The sequence below is a fragment of the Chiloscyllium plagiosum genome, chromosome 20 (assembly GCF_004010195.1).
Source record: "Chiloscyllium plagiosum isolate BGI_BamShark_2017 chromosome 20, ASM401019v2, whole genome shotgun sequence".
In the NCBI taxonomy this organism is placed as follows: domain Eukaryota; kingdom Metazoa; phylum Chordata; class Chondrichthyes; order Orectolobiformes; family Hemiscylliidae; genus Chiloscyllium; species Chiloscyllium plagiosum.
In genome coordinates this window covers 12,677,175-12,684,131 of record NC_057729.1, presented here as the reverse complement: position 1 = coordinate 12,684,131, position 6,957 = coordinate 12,677,175, and the positions used below count along the sequence as shown (strand labels likewise).

The 6,957-nt window shown below is 40.1% G+C and overlaps 1 protein-coding gene across 4 annotated transcripts in view; it reads left to right on the top strand.

Annotated features, from left to right (window-relative positions):
- The window catches only part of LOC122560029 (protein-glutamine gamma-glutamyltransferase 2-like), a 48,487-nt gene that overhangs the window by 3,079 nt on the left and 38,451 nt on the right, over positions 1-6,957 (top strand). The window contains exon 1 of one of the 4 annotated variants that reach the window (XM_043710192.1): positions 2,849-2,907. The exons of 2 other annotated variants lie outside the window; for them this stretch is intronic. The gene's annotated coding sequence lies outside the window, so the exon portion shown is untranslated. Of the gene's footprint in view, positions 1-2,848; positions 2,908-6,957 lie in introns of those variants that run through there. One more of the 4 variants, XM_043710194.1, reaches the window with a different exon arrangement.

The following is a 6,957-nucleotide window of genomic DNA, read 5'->3' as shown; positions in this document are numbered from 1 at the left end:
TTTGGTATGCTTTCCTTTAATGGACAGAGTATTGAGTACAGGAGTTGGGAGGTCATGTTGCGGCTGTACAGGACATTGGTTAGGCCACTGTTGGAATATTGCGTGCAATTCTGGTTTTCTTCCTTTCGGAAAGATGTTGTGAAACTTGAAAGGGTTCAGAAACGATTTACAAGGATGTTGCCAGGGTTGGATGATTCGAGCTATAGGGAGAGGCTGAACATGCTGGGGCTGTTTTTCCTGGAGCGTCGGAGGCTGAGGGGTGACCTTATGAAGGTTTATAAAATTATGAGGGGCATGGATAGGATAGACAAAGTCTTTTCCCTGGGGCGGGGAGTCCAGAACTAGAGGGCATAGGTTTAGGGTGAGAGGGGAAAGATATAAAAGAGACCTAAGGGGAAACGTTTTCACGCAGAGGGTGGAACCTGTATGGAATGAGCTGCCAGAGGACGTGGTGGAGGCTGGTACAATTGCAACATTTAAGAGGCATTTGGATGGGTATATGAATAGGAAGGGTTTGGAGGGATATGGGCTGGGTGCTGGCAGGTGGGACTAGATTGGTTTGGGACATCTGGTCAACATGGACAGGTTGGGCCGAAGGGTCTGTTTCCATCTGTACATCTCTATGACTCTATGACTCTATAACTGTCTGTACAGAGTTTGCACATTCTCCTTGTGCCTGTGGGTTTGCTCCAGTTTCCTCCCACAGTCTAAATATGTACAGGCTCATAGATTGGCCATGCTAAAATTGTTCTGTAGTGTACCTGCTACATGAACCAGCCATGGGAAATGCAGGGTCATGGGGATAGGGTACTATGTCTGGGTGGGCTACTCTTCAGACGGTCAGTTCAAAGTCGACGGGCTGAAAGACTTGCACTGTAAGAGCTCTATCATTATTTCCCAATTTATACTTTGCCTTAAACTGCATTTCATTTCTGAGGCAAATCTATAATTTACACTTATACTTTGCACTGCTTGCATCAATCCACTATCAGAATGGACATTTGTATTGGTATCAATTGTATTGTCTGAAAACATTCAGTGTGAGGTTTTGTGGTGCAGTGGGTAGTGTCCCAAACTCAAGATGAGAAGCTCTAGGTTCAAATCCCACTCAAAAACTTATTGATCACAGAAGGTGCATTTGTAATATGACCAAACAGATTGATCATTCAATATCCATATCCTTCCAATATGCCTGATGGCAGCAAGAAGAGTAGGTAAGTATCTGGACAATCACCTTGAAGGAGGTAATGGCAACAACTGCAGTTCTTTGTCCGTACATATGGACCAATCCAATGGCTGTTAATGACCTAATCCTCAGAAACAAGGGGAGGAGAAAAGACTGATTGACAATACCAAGTAGAAAACTTACCTAGCAGAGAGAATTAAAATTTTCTGCCAAATCCTGCTTTGAATTTTGCATTATAAGCACATTTTCACTGTCGATTAGATTAGATTACTTACAGTGTGGAAACAGATCTTTCGGCCCAACAAGTCCACACCGACCTGCCGAAGCGCAACCCACCCAGACCCATTCCCCTACATTTACCTCTTCACCTAACACTACGGGCAATTTCGCATGGCCAATTCACCTAACCTGCAGGTTTTTGGACTGTGGGAGGAAACCGGAGCACCCGGAGGAAACCCACACAGACACGGGGAGAATGTGCAAACTCCACACAGAGAGTCGCCAGAGGCGGGAATTGAACCCGGGTCTCTGGCACTGTGAGGCAGCAGTGCTAACCACTGTGCCACCGTGCCGCCCTGTAAATTTGTCACTAGACTGCACTATACTGTAACATTGTCACCATTATATAACCTTGGCCAAAAACAATTTATGAAATGTTTGTCTGGGTAGAAGGTAGGGCTTGAACTTATAGTCTCTTCGGTAAGATAAATGTTTTAGCAGTTTTTAAAATTACAGAAATTGCAAAACAAAAGCAAGGCATATGTGCCCATAGCATCCATGCCAACACTGGCTCTTCAAGGGCAGCTCTGTCCTTTAATCCTTTCCTTTCTTGAATAAGAAAGTGACATCCATTGTCATTCTAATGACTACATTCTGGAACATGAGATGATCAAAAACTACTCACGTGGGACTGTAGCACTGATATATAATATGCCATTCTGAAGGGTTGAAGTGTTTTCAATGCTGTTGGGCTCCTGGTTTCAGCAACTTTGGCTAGCATGGTAGCTCAGTTAGCACTGCTGCCTCACAGCACCAAGGACCCAGGTTCGATGCTACCCTCAGGTGATTGTCTGCGTGGAATTTGGATGCTCTCCTTGTGTCTGCGTGGGTTTCCTCTGGTTGCTCCGATTTCCTCCCACAGTCCAGGGCTAGATGGATTGGCCATGCTAAATTACCCATAGTGTGCAGGCTAGATGGATTAGCTATGGGAAATATGGGGTTACAGGGTTAGGGTAGGGTCGGGGGGCCAACTCTGGGTGGGATGCTTTTTGAAGTATCATTATGGATTCTGTGGGCCAAATTGCCTGTTTACGCACTGTAGGGGTTCTATAAGCTTTAAGTTAGAACTGCAAATGAGAGTTGGCCAGTGTAGCCCCAACTGACTGGGTGTGTTTTATTCTTCCTTATTGATTAAAGGAATGTCTAGTCTGCAAAAGGAGAAGAACGAAATAAACAAGAAGAAAAATTGATGATGACTGTGATACCCTGAGGGTTAGTTTGAATCACTATGTTCTCACTACAAGTAGCTAAAATATTTCTAAAAAGATAGAACAGGTTAGGCAACTTTGATGCTTGGCCCTCCTAGTTAACAAGAAAAGGCATGCTACAGCCAATTACACACAAGCTGATAGTATAAATTTTGAGCAGCTCTGATACATTATAGTGATTGAAAGCACACTGAAGAGGAAAGATCACTTCACTGTAAGAAACGTGCCTGCACTGTGAGTCCAGTTAAAACTTTCTATTCTGGGAGGTGTGTGGGAGCTAGGCAGTACAAAAGGAAGAAATATTTGTTTTAAATGATTTAGGAAAGTGAATAGATTTTTGAATTAAGATATATTAGAAGTTCTTACTTTTATATCACTACACTGTAAGAAATGTGGCTGCATGGTGAGTCCAGTTAAAGCTTTCTATTCGGGGAGGTGCGTGGTAGGATGGCGGTATGAAAGGAAGAAAGATTTGTTTTAACTAATTTAGGCAAGTGAATAGATTTTTTGAATTAAGATATGTTAGAAGTTTTTTTTCAAGGTGCATTGCGTGAGAAAAGAAAGCAAAAAAGAGACTCAAAGAAAATGTGATATTAGAATTTATAGAAATTCCCCTGCCTATTGTATCACAAGACATAAAACAAGCATGCCTCACAATATTGGCAGAAATGGGGCTTTATATTGGAACTTGAAGGCTAAGTTGTTTTCTAAATTATTTCAGATTTTGCTGGCTATTGATAATTTTTTGTCTTCTTTCATTTAGCATTAACCACCACTGCTGCTGTTGCTTCATTCTCTATTCTTCTGCAAATTTGTCTTAGCAACTTTAACAACAATTCACCTTAAATTTAGTTACTTTTTTCCAGTTCTGACACACATTTGATTTTACAACCTGGATAACGAAAGCCTTTCTCCAATATTGTACTTTATTCACAAAATTTGCACAAATATGTTAGAAAAGATTTTAACTTGATAATTACAGAATGCATAATTAACTTCAACCAGTCTCTATACAGCATCTCCATTATTAGGTGCCTCAAGGCAATTGTTATAGTATTATTAAGGATGTACAACTTGTACATATTGGTGACCTTCTTGGCATTTGGAGTTCAAAGTAGAGGCAGATGCATATTGGCTACTTCTGTGAAGGCTTTTCTATTAAAAAAAAGGTCATAGCAATCTTCCAGAATAGTGATTTAAATTCAAAAAATTCTCATGAAGCAGGAGATTGCGGATGCCTGTGTTGCTAATGGAAAGCTCTTTATACTTTTGTGTTTATGATAGGTAAAGTAAACATGTAAAACCATTAGCTGAAAAATGTGTTGCTGGAAAAGTGCAGCAGGTCAGGCAGCATCCAAGGAGCAGGAGAATCGACGTTTCGGGCATAAGCCCTTCTTCAGGAACGTCGATTCTCCTGCTCCTTGGATGCTGCCTGACCTGCTGCGTTTTCCGGCAACACATTTTTCAGCTCTGATTTCCAGCATCTGCAGTCCTCACTTTCTCCATGTAAAACCATTAGCTTTGTTTTTGGTTCAGATGGGCAAACCTATTTCTAATTCAGTTTAGAAGCTACTAGTGTTGAGTAGATAAAAGGGTATGGCATTAGACAGATGTTGGGGCATGGTTTCTGATGGGTGAGAGGTTAGGGTGACAGATGGCTGAAGGGTTAGGGTACCAAATGCTACGTAAATCAAAGAGTGCTTAAAGTAGGTCATGGATTTCCCAATTAACCTACCAAAGTTCCTTGTGATTTCAACCTGATTGGCCAAATGAAAGAAATTTTACTTTTCTTCAGTCCATCAACTTACTTAAAGCTTCTGAGCTCTGTCATCATATTAGTACATTCCTTCTGCATCATCTCTCTTTGTGGAAAGAGTTGCTTTATCAAATATCATTCAATCATCTAGGAAACCTCCATATTAAGGGATGCTTGAAAGCACCCTACTATTTTCTGTCTGACTTACCTCAATTTTCAGGCTCCTTGCCATTCGGGTCTTATATGTTTTCCATTTTGAACTTCACTTTTAGCATCGTGCTGCTTCTTTAGGAACATTACATTATCTACATTGACACTTCCTCTTTTATCTATTCATTCAGAACTAACCTCACTTTTATATAAAAACTGAAGATACTATTTAATACCTTTGCAATCCTTTGTCTCCTGTAAGAATTAAAAACAAAAGTCCTTTCCTTTTACTGTCTTATCTTTAAATGTTAATGCATAAAATTGTTTAACAATCGTTTGGCTATTAAAGTAACTGAAATGCTCAATCTGAGAAATGGAGATAAATGTTGATCTAGCCAATGATGCTAAAAAAAATTATCAATATGTCCATGGAAAACCATTTTAGAAGGATGTAGCCAAACAGGATTGCAGAATGTCAAAGATACCCACAGTTACACTCAATTCCCTGCACATTGCCATCTTTTTAGGTGTCATGTGACTGATACAGTGCATTTTGTCAGATACTATTTGCAATGCTCATTAACAAAGAACCACCACACCAAACAAATTACTCACAATCTTACTGAGCTAACCCCTGCACTTTGTGGCAAATGAACATGGGGAGAATGGACTTTTGCCAAATATGTGATTTTCTGAAATGCAGTAGGTGAATAGCATAATAACATAGGAAAGGGAGGAGGCTTTTTAGCTCCTTGAGCCTGGTTTTGTCATTCAGTGAGATCATGGATGATCTCCCATCTAATTACATATTCCTATTTTTGCCCCATGCCTCTTAATATCTTTGGTTAGGAACAAGAGTTTGAAATAGGATATTCAGCCTGCCCCGCTATTCAATGCAATCACGGCTCATTGAACACTTCAATACCTTTTACTGAAGCCATCTTGATAATCCTATACACTATTGATAATCATAAATCTATCAACCCACGTTAAACATTCAAAAACTGAGCCTCCACAGTCCCTGTGGTAGAAAATTCCACATTTTCACAACCCTCTGAGTAAAACAAATTCTCCTTATCTCCGACCTATGTGGCATCCCTCTTGTTTTTAAATTGTGCTATCTGGTTCTAGGCTCCTTGTGGTTACCAGAAATCGGTCAATTATCATTTTAAATTTAACAATTGACCAGGCATCAAGTGACATTTTCAGAATGGAGTTCCAAATGTCTACCACTCTTTGAGTGTAGAAGCATTTCCTAATTTATTCCTGAAATATTTTTTGGGCTCTAATTTTCAGGTTATGGCCCCAATCCTAGACTCCTAAACTATCATAAATCATTCAACTTCTACTATACTATCTGTTGCCCTCAATGTTATGAAAACTTTGATCAAGTCACCCTTTCAACTTCTAAATTCCTGGAATACCAGATTAGTCTATGTCTTCTTCCTTGGCATTTTTCACCTTGAATGCCAGGTATCATGGTAAGTCTACTGCTGCAAAACTGCATTGAAAGCCATCGATTATTTTTATTCAGACCCTCATACAAGGCCAATTCAGAGACTTATTCATTTAAAATGCATCTTAAGAATAAAATTGTAATGAACCACTTGGTGCAAAACCTTGCTAGTCAATGGTGTCTTTCCAGAAATAGACCGACATTATTACAATCCTGCTCAATGACCTATGCTCCACCTATCAAAGATCCACACTGGAAACCAGTGTGTATAAAGTTTATTCATACTGTCTGTCAATGCCCGATAGTGTAGCACTTCACAAGCTGATACTTATTTTAACTTTCCCTTTTCAACTAAAATAGGAGCAAGAATAAGTGGCCTCCTTAGACTCACTCTGCTGTAACTCTCTCATCTATATAGGAACTCTACAGTGACAAAGAATATGTTTAAGCAAAGATTGCATATTCAGTATAGGTATTCTTCATCAACTGGATACAATGGCTTATAACATACTTTCAAAATAATGACATTTAAAACTGATGAGACTATTAGTTTAATTATCATTAAATATAGAACATAGAACATAGAAAAATATAGCGCAGTACAGGCCCTTTGGCCCTCGATGTTGCACCGATCCAAATCCACCTAACCTGCACTAGCCCACTATCCTCCATATGCCTATCCAATGCCCGTTTAAATGCCCATAAAGAGGGAGAGCTGAAAATGTGTTGCTGGTAAAGCACAGTAGGTCAGGCAGCATCCAAGGAACAGGAGAATCGACGTTTCGGGCATAAGCCCTTCTTCAGGAATGAGGAAAGTGTGTTCAGCAGGCTAAGATAAAAGGTAGGGAGGAGGGACTTGGGGGAGGGGCGTTGGAAATGTGATAGGTGGAAAGAGGTCAAGATGAGGGTGATAGGTTAGAGT